Below are 13,821 nucleotides of genomic sequence, written 5' to 3' on the forward strand. Positions count from 1 at the left end.
GTGTGTCTGTGTGTGTGTATATATACATATTACTCTGTCAAAAAAGAATGAGATCTTGCCATTTGCAACAAAATGGATGGACCTACAGAGTATTAAGCTAAGTGAAATAAAGGCAAATACCATATTATTTCACTTACATGTGGAATCTAAAAACCAAAATGAATGAACAAAGTAGAAACTTTGGCAGGAGAGAATTGGCAAAATAAGTGAAGGGGAGTAGGAGGTACAGGCTTCCAGTTATGGAATAAATAAGTCACGAGAATGAAAGCCACAGTATAAGGAATATAGTCAGTGATATTGCAATAGCATCGTATGGTGACAGATGGTAGCTACGCTTGCAGTGAGCACAGCATAACCTACATACTTGTTAAATCACTATAACATGGTGTGTCAACTCTACTTCAATTTTAAAAAGGCAAATATATATATTTATATATATATATTTACAACATATATACATATATTTTAACATATATGTATGTTTTTTCTCCCTTCATCATCAGAATAACTTTATGAACTTTTCTCCCTTAATCATCAGGATCATCCCTTAGTCATCAGAATAACTCCCTTAATCATCAGGATAACATTATCCCTACTTTATAGATGAACAAACTGAGTTTCAGGGAAGTTAGGTCACCCATCCAATGGCATTAACTGATGAGTAAATGTCTGTGTCTCTCTCAGCTCCCTCTCAGCCAATCCAGCAAAGACTGCTTTGTGAAATTGTATGAGAGGCTTCATGAAGCCATGTGTTTATTTACAATGTCCCCAGCTCTAGCCTCTAAACTCTCTGGAATTAAACAGTTATGGAACTGTTTAATCAACTGTTTAATTTGTTCAGTGCTCAGGTAGTTTTCACTTTTCAGAAAGAAATTTAAAAAATGAAAAATTTTTAAGCAGAATCAACAAACTATAATCAAAAGGAGTATATCTCTCTTGCTATGTATGTAATACATACACATATACATATAAATATATTTATTTCAATATATAATCATCTATATACATATTTATATGTATTCAGGCAATGTTTCCACTGCAGCGAGGCAGACCAGTAAACTACTTTATCTGCAAAGAGAAAAATATAAGGCAGTGTTCTTGAAAGTTCTAGAGTTGGGTACCCAGAATTTTAACTTATATCTCTGATACCAAGCTGCTCCCAGAATGTTTTCAGTAAGACCTTTATTTATATAGAAACAAGAGGGCCCAGCTGAAGGATGTGTGTATGTGTATGTATTTAATGTGACTCTGAAAGATCTCTGAAGTAGTGGGTACTTGTTTAAACTAGTGTAAAGCAGTTTTAACAGGTAGACTCAATTCCTGTATCCTCTGAATCTAATGCATTTTTATTGTAAGTGGCAAGGTAGTAAGGGTTAGCTTTTTGTGACATATCTTCAAAAAGGCATTAACACAATGCTTCCTATTGCTTCTCTTCCCTTCCTATCTTCCAACCATAAACTGGGGATGATAAAACCATTTTCTACTGTCATTGCTGAAGGAAGTTAGAGAGGGAAAGCCAACTACAAGATTTTCATTTCAAACTAAGTCGAGGCAAGCAGTATTTAATGCATGTCCCATCTCTATCAGTAGGAGCCATTTGGTCTTCTAAGAAAAGCGGGTGCTCGGCAAGCCTGTTTGCTTCTCAGTCTTTGGCCTACTGAAATCTAGAAGTGTTGGGTCAGAACTCACATGGATGGCAAGAATAGCTGAGCAATTCCCAGTACCAGTGTCAACAGTGGACAGTGGGAACATGCAAAACCGTTTCTACCAAGACACATCAGTTTGGCATTTTATGTTTTGTTTAAAACACAATTTTCACACCGCAAAACTAGAGGGTTACTATACAATTTAGGAAATTAAATATGTCATATCAATTCATATTCAGAGTGGTACAGTGCTAATCATCATGACCAGATCATGTGAGATTTCTTTGCTTTTCTGACCCATGACCTGTTTCCTTCTTAGAACAAACAAAAGTTATAGAAGCGGAAGAATGAAAAGTGCCACGTAAGACAATTGGTATTTTAAGGAATAGTTTGCAAATGGCATGGTGAAGTGTACCCCACAGACTAGAGGATGAGATACATGCAAACAGGCTTACATTGTTAGAGAGTCTCAAGTATGTCATTTAAGACTGAAAGTATAAGATTAGAAGGTGGTTTTTAGATAATGTTAAGAACATAAAGGATTTTGTTTCTAGAAATATAGCTTGCCTGCTATAAAAGGGTGGCTGAGATATCCATTCATAATCCCTGCCAACCGAGGATCCTAGGTTCCATTCCTTGATGCTTTAGTGCCACCTATGGTTCCAAGTTAGAAAGTGCTCCTTGAAAACAAATTATAGAAACTGGAAACAGTATTCTGGTTTTAAATTAGCATACTTATCACTCAATTACATTTTGCCTTTGGGGTTTGACTAAATGAACTGAATATCTTTCTGGAGGGCAATTTGACAATATGCATTATGAGACTTTAAAAATGTTTAGTAATTTTGTGTTTAGGAAATGATGAGAGATAAAGAAATGTATAAGAATATTTATTATGGTATTATTTAAAAGAAATTAATGTTCAAATGATTATAATGAGGGGCACCTGGGTGGCTCAGTCGTTAAGCGTCTGGCTTTGGCCCAGGGCGTGATCCCGGAGTCCTGGGATGGAGCCCCTCATCGGGCTCCGTTGCTCTGCTGGGATCCTGCTTCTTCCTCGCCCAGTATCCATGCTTGTGTTCCCTCTCTCACTGGCTGTCTATCTCTGTCAAATAAATAAATACAATCTTAAAAAAAAATCAGAATAATATTTTAAACACAATACAACAGCTAAAATTTCTTTTTTTTTTTTTTTAAAGTAGGCTCCATCCTGTGCGTGAAGCCCAACATGGGGCTTGAACTCACAACCCTGAGATTGAGACCACAGCTGAGATCAAGAGTAAGATGCTTAACTGACTGAGCCACCCAGGCACCCCACTTAAAATTTCTTACATTAGTTTAAGATTATAGTGTTAAAAAGAAAACCACAAGTCCAAAATGGCATCTCTTTGGCCAAGTCCCCAAGCTGGGGTTTCATATGTAATCTGATTTCAGTTTCAAACTCCCCCCAAAATCTAGTCTTAATTGGTCCATCAGAAAGTTTTGGATGGGTGCCAATGAGTTTATCACATGGGCCTTTTCATTCCCCAGGAAGATGAGGTAATCTGCATGATAAGACCGCCCCTTTACTTCTAGATGGGATACTTATTGCTTGATTCATGAATCAACTACTAAAGTCAATTATATCTTTAAAATTCGTTCAGTTGAACTTTTGTTATTTAACAGTAATCACAAGCAATTTATAGTATTGTTTTCAAGTTTTTAAATTTTAAATGAATGGTGCCATATTATAGATATTTTCCAACTCACTTTTATCCTGAGTAATAAATTTTAGAAATTTATTCATGTTGGGGGTGCCTCGGTAGCACAGAGGTTAAGCGTCTGCCTTCGGCTCAGGGCATGATCCCGGCGTTGTGGGATCAAGCCCCACATCAGGCTCCTCTGCTATGAGCCTGCTTCTTCCTCTCCCACTCCCCCTGCTTGTGTTCCCTCTCTCGCTGGCTCTCTCTATCTCTGTCAAATAAATAAATAAAATCTTAAAAAAAATTTTTTTAATTAAAAAAAAGAAATTTATTCACGTTGATACATATAGGCCTAGTTTACCCATCTAATTATTGTGTAATATTAAATTGTATGAACATCTCACAATGTATTTATCTTTCCTCTGACTGTAGGATGTTTGAATGTTTTCTTTTCTTCTCTAGAACAATAAGTATTCTCATTCATTTATTTCATGAACTTCTGTGAGAGTTTCTCTATTGTATAAACCTAGAAGCTGAAAATCCACCTTAGGGTCATGGAAATCTTTGGCTTCTCTAATATTGACTAATTGCTCTCTTTACAACTTATATGCTCTGGAACCTATGAGTGTTTTGTTGCACCAATTCTTTATATTATTTTTCCTATGTAATAGATGTGAAATAGTACCTTGTATAGTGTTGATATATATTTCCCTGATTACTAGTGAGGATGAAATCTTTTCTTATGTTTATCGGCCATTCAGATTTTCTCCTCTTCTCATCTTTTGTCCATTTTTCTAATAAGTTGTCATTTTTATTGATTTGTAGAAGCTCTTTCCATACTGGTTATTAGTCCTTTGTTGATTTTATAATCTTATTTTGATTATGTAACTTGTGTTTTCTCTCTTATATGTTATCTTTGTTAGCTAGGGTACAGTGGAAAGTTACTCAAATAATAGGTCTGAAAGCTCTAAGCAGAAGGGAGAAAGAGGAAGTGACAAATGCAGGGAAGGAGTGTGTTTTGGTTTGCAGAACCAATAGTTGCAGCTGAGGAGACCTCAAGTAGGTGTTTCACCTGATCACCCCTTGCTGATAGCCTTCCTGATAGCCCCTTATATGAGCCAGTTTGAGCCAGATTGGAATTGAGGACCTGTACAGAAGCCTCTCTGAGTTCTCCTGAAGTTACCTTTAGCTCATTATAATACTAAGATCTCCTCCCATGGGCAGAGTTTTCTGCCATTTTTTAAAATATATGATGTGTGCACTAGCATGTTGACATGCTAGGCATGCACGTTAAACCGAAGTGCTTGTGCAAACTCCCTGCACCCACCCTCTAATACATTGAATAAAAGCTCCCAATACTAACCCCGTGGGAGATAGTGCTTTGAGAGCTATCTTCCTATCCCCTTGCTTGTAACAAGTACTAAAAAATTTCTTTGCTTTCAATATTTCCTTGGGTTGTGTTCAATTCAAAGTACCCCAAGTGGTGAACCCCTTGAGTTTGGTTACATCTTCTGTTATAACAAGGCTTTTTTAATGTAAAAAAAAAATGTAATATTTTCCTTTATGGTTTTGATTTTGTGCTTTCTGACAAAAATCCTTTTTCAAGTCCCACATTTTAAATATTTTTCTGAAATCCTCTCATTACATGTTTAGGTTTTTAATTCAACTACATTGCATTTTGTAAATTTCACCATGTAATCTCGTTTTTGCTTTATATGTTTCAAGGTTGTTTTTAGATGCCCACAAATTGATTATTATATTCTCTTTCTTTCATTCTTATCAGTCTTTTGTCTTACATTCTATTTTATTTTATTTGATATTAACATTGATATATCCTTTAGTTATTTTCCTGGTATATTTTTAAATACTTTCTTTTCAATTTGTGTGATTTTTATTTTAGCTGGGTCTCTGGTAAGCTACATATAGTCAACATGCCAGACTGAATTTCACTGAGTTTAATCCAGTCATATTTACTGTCATCAGTATATATTTGCATTTTCTCTTGTGATCAGTATATATTTGCATATTCTCTTCATATTTTATGTTTTCTGCTTATCATCCTTTCTCTTTGTTCTTTTTTTCTGTTCCCTGTCTCTTGTTAAATTGATAAAGTTTTCTGCATTTCTTATATCCTCTACTCTCATGGAAGCTGTAGAATGTACTTCTCTTCCCTTAGTGGTATCCTATATTTTTTGAATCACTTTTTTAAAAAATTGAAGTTAATCCATTTCTTTATAGCCCTCCCTCAAAAATACAACACTTTAATATTCCTTCATCAGAACACATACATACACACACACACACACACACACACACACACACACACACCTTATTATTGCTGGCTGGAGTTTTAGTTAGAGAATTAAATTTTCAGCATATTTTATCAATTTGTGTGCCTTTATATGTTTCTCAATGTCCTATGTGTCTGCAATTTTTTAAGTCATGTGTGTTCCCTCTAGGTTTACTTCTTTTACTATTATATTACAATTCACTATGTAATCATTTTTTTTTCAATAAGAATCAATTAATGACAAATTCTCTAGAAATTGTATGTCTGAAAAATGTCTTAATTTCATTTTTACCTTTGAATTATTGTTTACCCAAGTGTACATTTCCAGGCTGATGGCTACTTTCTCTCAAAATATTGACTATGTTACCCCATTGTCTTTTCTCAGCAGATGTTTCTGGTGAAAGTCCTGTCCTCAGCCTTTTGTAGATTATTTGAGACTTTCCTTTGGGAGTTTATATTTTTTGTATTTATACTTAATGTTTTTCAGTTTCATTTATGCTATGTCCAGCATATGGATTTATTTTTATTTCTTCTGTTTTTATTTGTTATTTTTCTTTATTTTCCACCAAAGATGTCATGTTTTTCTCTAAAATCTAGAAAGTATCTGCCATTATCTCAGTAAATATTACATTGCCATTATTTTCTCTTTTCAGTTTTTCTGGAATAATTAGACATATGTTGAAGTCTCTCCAACTATTCACCATGTATTTTTATGGTTCTTTCATATATTTTTATTTATTGTTTTCCTTGTGCTTCATTTGAAGAAATTTCTCAAAAGTATCTTTCAATGCACAAATTTTCTTTTTTACTATAATCAGAATTTATCATGTTTATTGAATAAACACAAATATACACAATATGCATATTAAATGTATGTGCATATTCAATTATGTATAATACATATGTAACATGTATACGTAGATCATGTATAACATAAAATGTACATATACAACAAAATTGCCAAATGTATTACATTTATGTATTTACTTATATAATATATATTGATACATATGTATGTGTGTGTGTGTGTGTGTGTGTGTAATTTCCAAGATTTTCAATGAACTATTTCCTCTCTATCTTTTCTTTTTCATAAATTCTTGTTGCATTTATGGATAGTATTTCTTCATTTATCTCTTTAACAATCCTAAAGATGGTTGTCAAAATTTCAGTTACTTTTATTTGAAATGAATTCATAGATTCATAGTCAATTTTGTTGTCTATCTTTTTGACATTAGCTGCTTGGTTCGTCATGGAATTTGGGTTTGTGAACTTACTTCAAGTGAATTCATTCTCCTTCTCCCTCACTCTCACCCTCCCTCTCTAACTCTCGATTTCTCTTCTCTCTTCACCAGTTTACCAGTCCCAGTTTGGCAGACTTGCAATTGCCTCCACTTGGCATTCAAGATTCCTATTGTATTATTGAAGTTGTTACTGCAGGAGTCCTAAGTCAGTTTTGTCATTTCAGTTTCTGGTTGGTTCCTGGTTGTGAGATGATAGGCCCAGCTTCACAGAATGACTGACCACATTCCTGCCTAATGTGCAGTGGCTTTCCAATGATTGTGGCCTGTTCTTGCTGCATGGGTGATTCTGTGTTGGCTAGAGAGTGGCCTATGGGATTTCTTCATAACTCCCTGGTGGGAGTGATTCAGAACATTTCAGTGACTCCTTCCTCTTTGGGCGATTTGAGTTCATCCCCCAGTGTGATCCCTTATTTTACCAAATCACTTGTGGCACTGACACTATGGAACCCTTTGCCAGCTCACTTCACAACTCTTGAAATTATGATCCTTGGAGGACTGGAGCCTATTGGTTACCAATCCTCATGTCCTGTGCTCCACCCCTATTGTCCTAGTGAGTGGGAGGGAGCTTCCCACTGCCCTTTACTCACTGTACTGAGAGTATCTCAGGCTCTTTCCTCCAACCTCTACACTATCTTCTCCCACCAAACTCCAAGGCAACCTTGATCCCACAGCAGGGTAATTTTTTAAGATAGTCTTACCTGATCCCATCTTTTTCAAATTCTCAAGGGTCTGCACTGTCCTTCAAGGTATGACACAGGAAAATTGAACTTTTTTGAATACTGAAAATACAGTGAGTAGTACCTACTGACTGCTGGGTTCTAATAACCACTACCACCAACATATGCCCTCAGAAAACAGTGACAATAGATCCCCTTTTCTCCATAGATAATAATTTGGCTGGTATGATGCAAGGAATAAAAATACAACAGATCATTTTATTTTTCTAGTTATTTGTTTCTGCATAGTTGTTCTGTGCCATTTAAATAAAATCTACACAGAAGCTTACATGAAAAGTTTAATACATATCTAACGAAAAACTTTTCTGCTCAGTATGTTCAAGGATAATTCAGGAAGAAGGACACATGTATGACTATTTAAGGAGCTGCAAAACTGAGGGGTATGGTCATTAGGAGCCTCTGGTGCTCATAGGCTCTGTCCTTTGGAAGACCTGGGTCAGATCCCCCAGAAGTACTACTTGCTGTGCAACCTGAATGAGGTAGAACTCCAACTATGAACACTGATTCTCATGGGCTCATGACTCAGCCAATCAATTTCAAGCTCCAAAATCCTTGAATCCCTGAGAAAGTTTATATTTACAACGGAAACAGACAGGCTCCAAGATAGTTCTTTTGCAGGAAACTGGACAGAGTCCAGGTATTCAGAGAAAACAAAAGGAGCACACCAACTTGGAATGATTACTATACCTGAAAGTTGCCTGAGAAAACAAAGCAAAAAGCTGCGTCCACCTGGGATCTGCTTCTAAATGCTAGAAGAAACCACAGGATTTCAGGGCCATAGGAACTGCTGCAGGCACATTTCCTTCCCTTACCAGATGGCAAATCCTGTAACATGTAATACCACTTCCCTCACAAGCTCCTCCTGTAGATCACAGCTCCACATCCAGAATGCATTCCTATCATTACACATGATGGTATCTGAAGGGCTTTTTTACACATGGCTTCATCTCACGTGATCTTAACAAGATTCCTGTCATCTTCATCTTAATAGATGGATAGACTGAGACAAAAAGAGATTAAATAACTTGGCCAAGATCACAAGACTAGTATATTGTTGGATCAGAACTTCTTAGGTCTTTCCAGGACAATAAATCTTCTTTGTCTTTAAATGGATCTCTTGAGTCTGATGCATTTTTGTGTGGAATCCCATGTCAGTAAATCATACATTCTGTAATCACTCTGGTGGTATGAACTCCAGAGGCACTTTAGTCAGGAAGACAAAAACCTATGCAAAAGGGTTTCAATTTCAGAAGGATAAATTAGTCCAGGGTGGAAAGGGCCTGATATAATCAACCTATTGCTAAGTGCCTGGTAGTATCCTCGACAGATGGTGTCATATTGAGGGCTCAGCGCCGGTCTATGCTATGGGCAGTTAGGTCAATAAGCAGGGGCGGTAGCTATATCCAGCTTTCTAAGAGGAGTCCATGCTATTGGGTACATGAATAGCCTCCAAGCCTGCCATATGGCCACTCTATTCAAGGGCCTACTGTATAAGCACTGCAGTGGCTGAGAACAGAAGAACTTACATGAGTTGCCCTGTCTGGTAAGACTGTTTGGTCGTTCAGTGCCTTCTCTTCAGTAGATGCTCCCTGGTGGACATAATGTAAGGCAAAAGGATCCACAGAGATTCCGATTTCTCCCAAAGATCCATCCATATGCCTCTTCCTCAAATTCTCTTGTTTCCAAGATTCCATTTTGCTCTTCCAAGTCCCTGAATAGCCACCTAAGCCATTTGTCACTGCTCGGGGTGGGGAGGGGTCCATGTATAGTCATACCTAACATCATTTCCCCCCTCTATAAAAATCAATGACGAGCTGTGCTGCTTATAGCTCTGCCCACTGGAAGGATTTCTTCATTATTTTTTGTCAGGATTACATTAGCTGTAGGGTGGTGTCAGTCCATTTTTGATTAGCATCAATATATTGAGCTGACTCATGATTAGCCCAATATATTCAGCCAACTCATTTGTGGACTGAGCCTTATTTTCTACCTTTTATCTCAGTTTGTCATGAGGAATCCCCTATGATGTCATAAAGATAATTTAAGGGACAGGCAGCAGTGCAATTGAGATGATGATATGGAATTCTGGGCTTATTTCTGATACTAATACACCTGAGTCTGTAGTTACTTGTGACCTCTGGACTTCCTCTGGATATGATCTAAGTGTACCATTCTATCATTTGACCGAGTGCTGTTTCATCAGCTTGACCTCATGACTTTTTGGATCAGATGGTGTATATCTTATGTTGTGAAACTCTGGTCACATAATCACTCAATATCCTGTGGTCACTCAGTGTCTTCCAGGGCTCTTTTTCAAACATCAAATAGTTCTCTGCTACAGAAGTCCTGCTACTAGTCCACAACCCTGGAGAATCTACAATGTGCTTCTTACATTAGGCCTTTCTAGGGACTCCATGGAGCATTTTTATTTACAATGGATAGCTCTAGCATCATGGGATCTGTTGGGCTACGTGGCCTGAATAGCAGAACAGTTTACACCACAGTTTGGATTTTCTGCCAAGCTCCTTCTTCCTCTAAACTCCATAGACCATATAATCCCTTTAAACTGTTGATGTGACAGGGTGCTGAATTTGTGTGGTATATCTTCCACCTCTGGCATGTATTCATCTTACTAAGGAATCCAGAGTACTTGCTATTTACTGTACACTAAGTCTAATTAGCATGATGTTACCACAGTGGACAAATGTGATGTTCTATGAAATAGCAACATGATCTCGTTTCTCATAGGCAATATTAAAACTACATTAAGAGACTTACTATAACCTTGGAGCAACTGCATGGATATGTACTGCTCACACTGTTTCCAGTGTAAAAGCAACCTGGTTTTGATCATCATTACTGATAGAGATTGAAAAGAATACATTAACCAGATCAATAGCTGTATATCAAGTCCCAGAGGTTGCGTTGATCAGTTGCAGTGCTTGATTTATCTACTTTTGCCAAGGTCATCTAGGAGATTTGAATAGAGAAATAAAGACCACTACTCATTCTTTCATTAAGTTTTTGATAGGAGTGCTAATCTCTGCAACTCTCCTCAGGATGACATACCACTTCTTGTTCACTGTCTTGGCAGGAGGATGTATGGGCAATTTTAGGAGCTTCTACTCGGTCCATTCTACTGTAATGACTCTTGTTCAATAGGTCATGAAACCAGTGTGAGAGTTTTGCCAGCTGATAAGAATATTTATCACAGTTACGTACTCAGGACTGGAGAAATAACCAGTGTGAGTTTGCAAATGCATTGAATCCACCTGTGAGATGGACTTGGGCCATGACCCTATTAATCTGTTTTCTCCATAAGCCCCCACTCTAACCAGAGCACCACAGTGGCATTTAGGATCCTTGACATCAGTGTCAGCTCAGAACTTACATCCAACAATCCTCATGAGGTTTAGGTAATCCCCCTTTCTTCACTGCACATTCAGGTAAATGTGTACAGGTCCCTGTGGGGAAGAACTGAGAAAATATTTATCCTATTTATTGCTGTAGCATTGCAGGGCCTTTATGAAGAGAGAGTTGGCTTAGATCTCAAAACTGGCTATAGGAACATGATTGTCTAATGTGCTGACTGACATCTGCTCTCCAGCTGCTAATCTTCTGGATTATGCAAGTCTGGTTATACTTGTCATAATTATCATAGTTTTGGGTTGCTCACGCGTTAGGAACATACTCTGATCTCTTAAACAAACAACAGACCCTAGATACCATTCTGTTCTTGCTGCTTGCTAATATTTTTTCCACCTTGCTTCTCCATATAAGTGCTGCCCCTGGGACACTGCCATTCCAGAACACCATCCTCTTTCTTGAGCCAGGTTCTATGGCTATATCTCCTCCTATCAATGCTGGCTTTCAGCAGATAGATATCACTGAGTTCTTAAAATTCTTTAGCAATGCATTCCATATTGCCTTAATTAAAGGAGTGACCTCTAGCAAGTTGCCAGGGAAAATAAACAAATAGTGGGTTTTTTAGGATCATATAATAAATGTGTTTCCTCTGTGAACCTTATGATCTCTTTTTCAATATTCTTCCAAGGTAATTCCATCATTTCTACCTGTTTTACTATGGTATAAGATGGATCTTGACCAGGACATTAAATCTAGTATTAGAAAGTGTCCCCTTGGCAATAAATTTCCTCAGTCAGGCTTATATTCTGCCATTCTCACACCACTATGCAATGCCCTTAATATCTACTATCACGTGTGTTACCCAGGTTTCTGATGGTAAATATGACATAATTTTGCAGGGTATGTATTCTCAGGCTCTAATTTTCCTGCTCAATCTGTATTGAGACCTGACTCTAGCTATTGGTCCTCAATGTACTGTATTATTGAGTCTGAGTTTGGCCCATCATAATCATAATGTGAAATGTAAAAACATTCTGTCAATAGTAGTGTTGTAAGGTGATAGATGGGGGCTACTCTTATGGTGAACATAGCATAAGGCTTAGACTGGGAAAATCACTATGTTGTACTTCTGAAAGTAATGTAACATTGTGTATCAACGATCCTCGAATGACAAAAGTTAAAAAAAATTTTTAAACACCCATTTTTTCCCAGCTTCCCTCTTCACAGAAGCCACCAGTACTTCTATTCTCTTTTACCATTCCACATGCTAAAAGACTTCACTGTACAAACCCCAACTTCTGTTTCATGTGTTATTTCTCATCCCACTTTTTACTGCAGTAGACAAGCATATTAGATCTGAAAACTTTGAATCATATGGAAGGTAGTTTTCATAGATTCCAATTTCACTTAAGGGAATATATGCAATTTAGGAATCACAGAGTTGTGAATAGACATCTGTGGAAGACATGGCTAATTGTCTATTGTCCCTTGATATATGGCAATAGAATATTTAGCTGCATTGCTAGATGTGACCCTATGTCTGTACTTCTCTATTATGCTCTCAAAATAAAGTAATGCCTGCCATTTCCCTCTCCCACCTACCATGGCTATAACAGACATTATGGCAGCAGTCAGAGCAGCCAACTTGGGTCCCACAATGGAAGCCATGCATTGAGGATGACGGAGTTAAAAGATGGAAGAAGCTTGGAAAATGATGGTTATGGAGTTTCCATACCAGCCTTTGTATATCTACCTGGATTTTTATATGAAAAGAAAAATAAATAAACTTCTATCCTTACTAATCCTCTGATACTTTGGGTAACAGTTTGAGCAAATGAACTAATGTTCTATCTGATCCAACAGCATTAATTTACACTGTCATTAATAATAAATTCTATGGCTAAAATGAACAACTCAGGAAACAACAGATGTTGGTGAGGATGTGGAAAAAGGGGAGCCCTCTTACACTGTTGGTGGGAATGCAAACTAGTACAGCCACTTTGGAAAATAGTATGGAGGTTCTTCAAAAAGTTAAAAATAGAGAGCTACCCTACGACCCAGCAATTACACTACTAGGTATTTATCCAAAGGATACAAACATAGTGATTCAAAGGGGCACGGGCACACCAATGTTTACAGCCACAATGTCCACAATAGCCAAACTATGGAAAGAACCCAGATGTCCATTGACAGATGAATGGATAAAGAAGATGTGGTATATATTTATACAATGGAATACTACTCAGCCATCAAAAAGAATGAAAGCTTGCCATTTGTGATGACGTGGATGGAACTAGAGGGTATTATGCTAAGCAAAATAAGTCAGTCAGAGAAAAACAAATATCATATGATTTCATTCATATATAGAATTTAAAAAACAAAACAGATGAACTTAGGGAAAGGGAAGGAAAAATCAAATAAGACAAAATCTAGAGGGAGACAAACCATAAAAGACTCTTAACTATAGGAAACAAACTGAGGGTTGCTGGAGGGGAGGTGGGTGGGATGATGGGGTAACTGGCTGATGGGCATTAAGGAGGGCACTTGATATAATGAGCACTGGGTGTTCTATGCAACTGATGAATCACTAAACTCTACCTTTGAAATTAATAATACACTATATGTTAATCCATCAATTTTAATTAAATAAATAAAACAAAATAAAATAACAAAAATAAATAAATAATAAATTCTATACTTTCTGTCACAAAATGTGGGCAAGAAGTTCCACAATTTATTTCCCTGATGCAACTGCTATGAAAAGATGAGCTCAAGGATAAACTTTTCTCAAGGGAACAT

The sequence above is a fragment of the Ursus maritimus genome, unplaced genomic scaffold (assembly GCF_017311325.1).
Source record: "Ursus maritimus isolate PB19 unplaced genomic scaffold, ASM1731132v1 scaffold_3, whole genome shotgun sequence".
NCBI classification, from domain to species: Eukaryota; Metazoa; Chordata; class Mammalia; order Carnivora; family Ursidae; genus Ursus; species Ursus maritimus.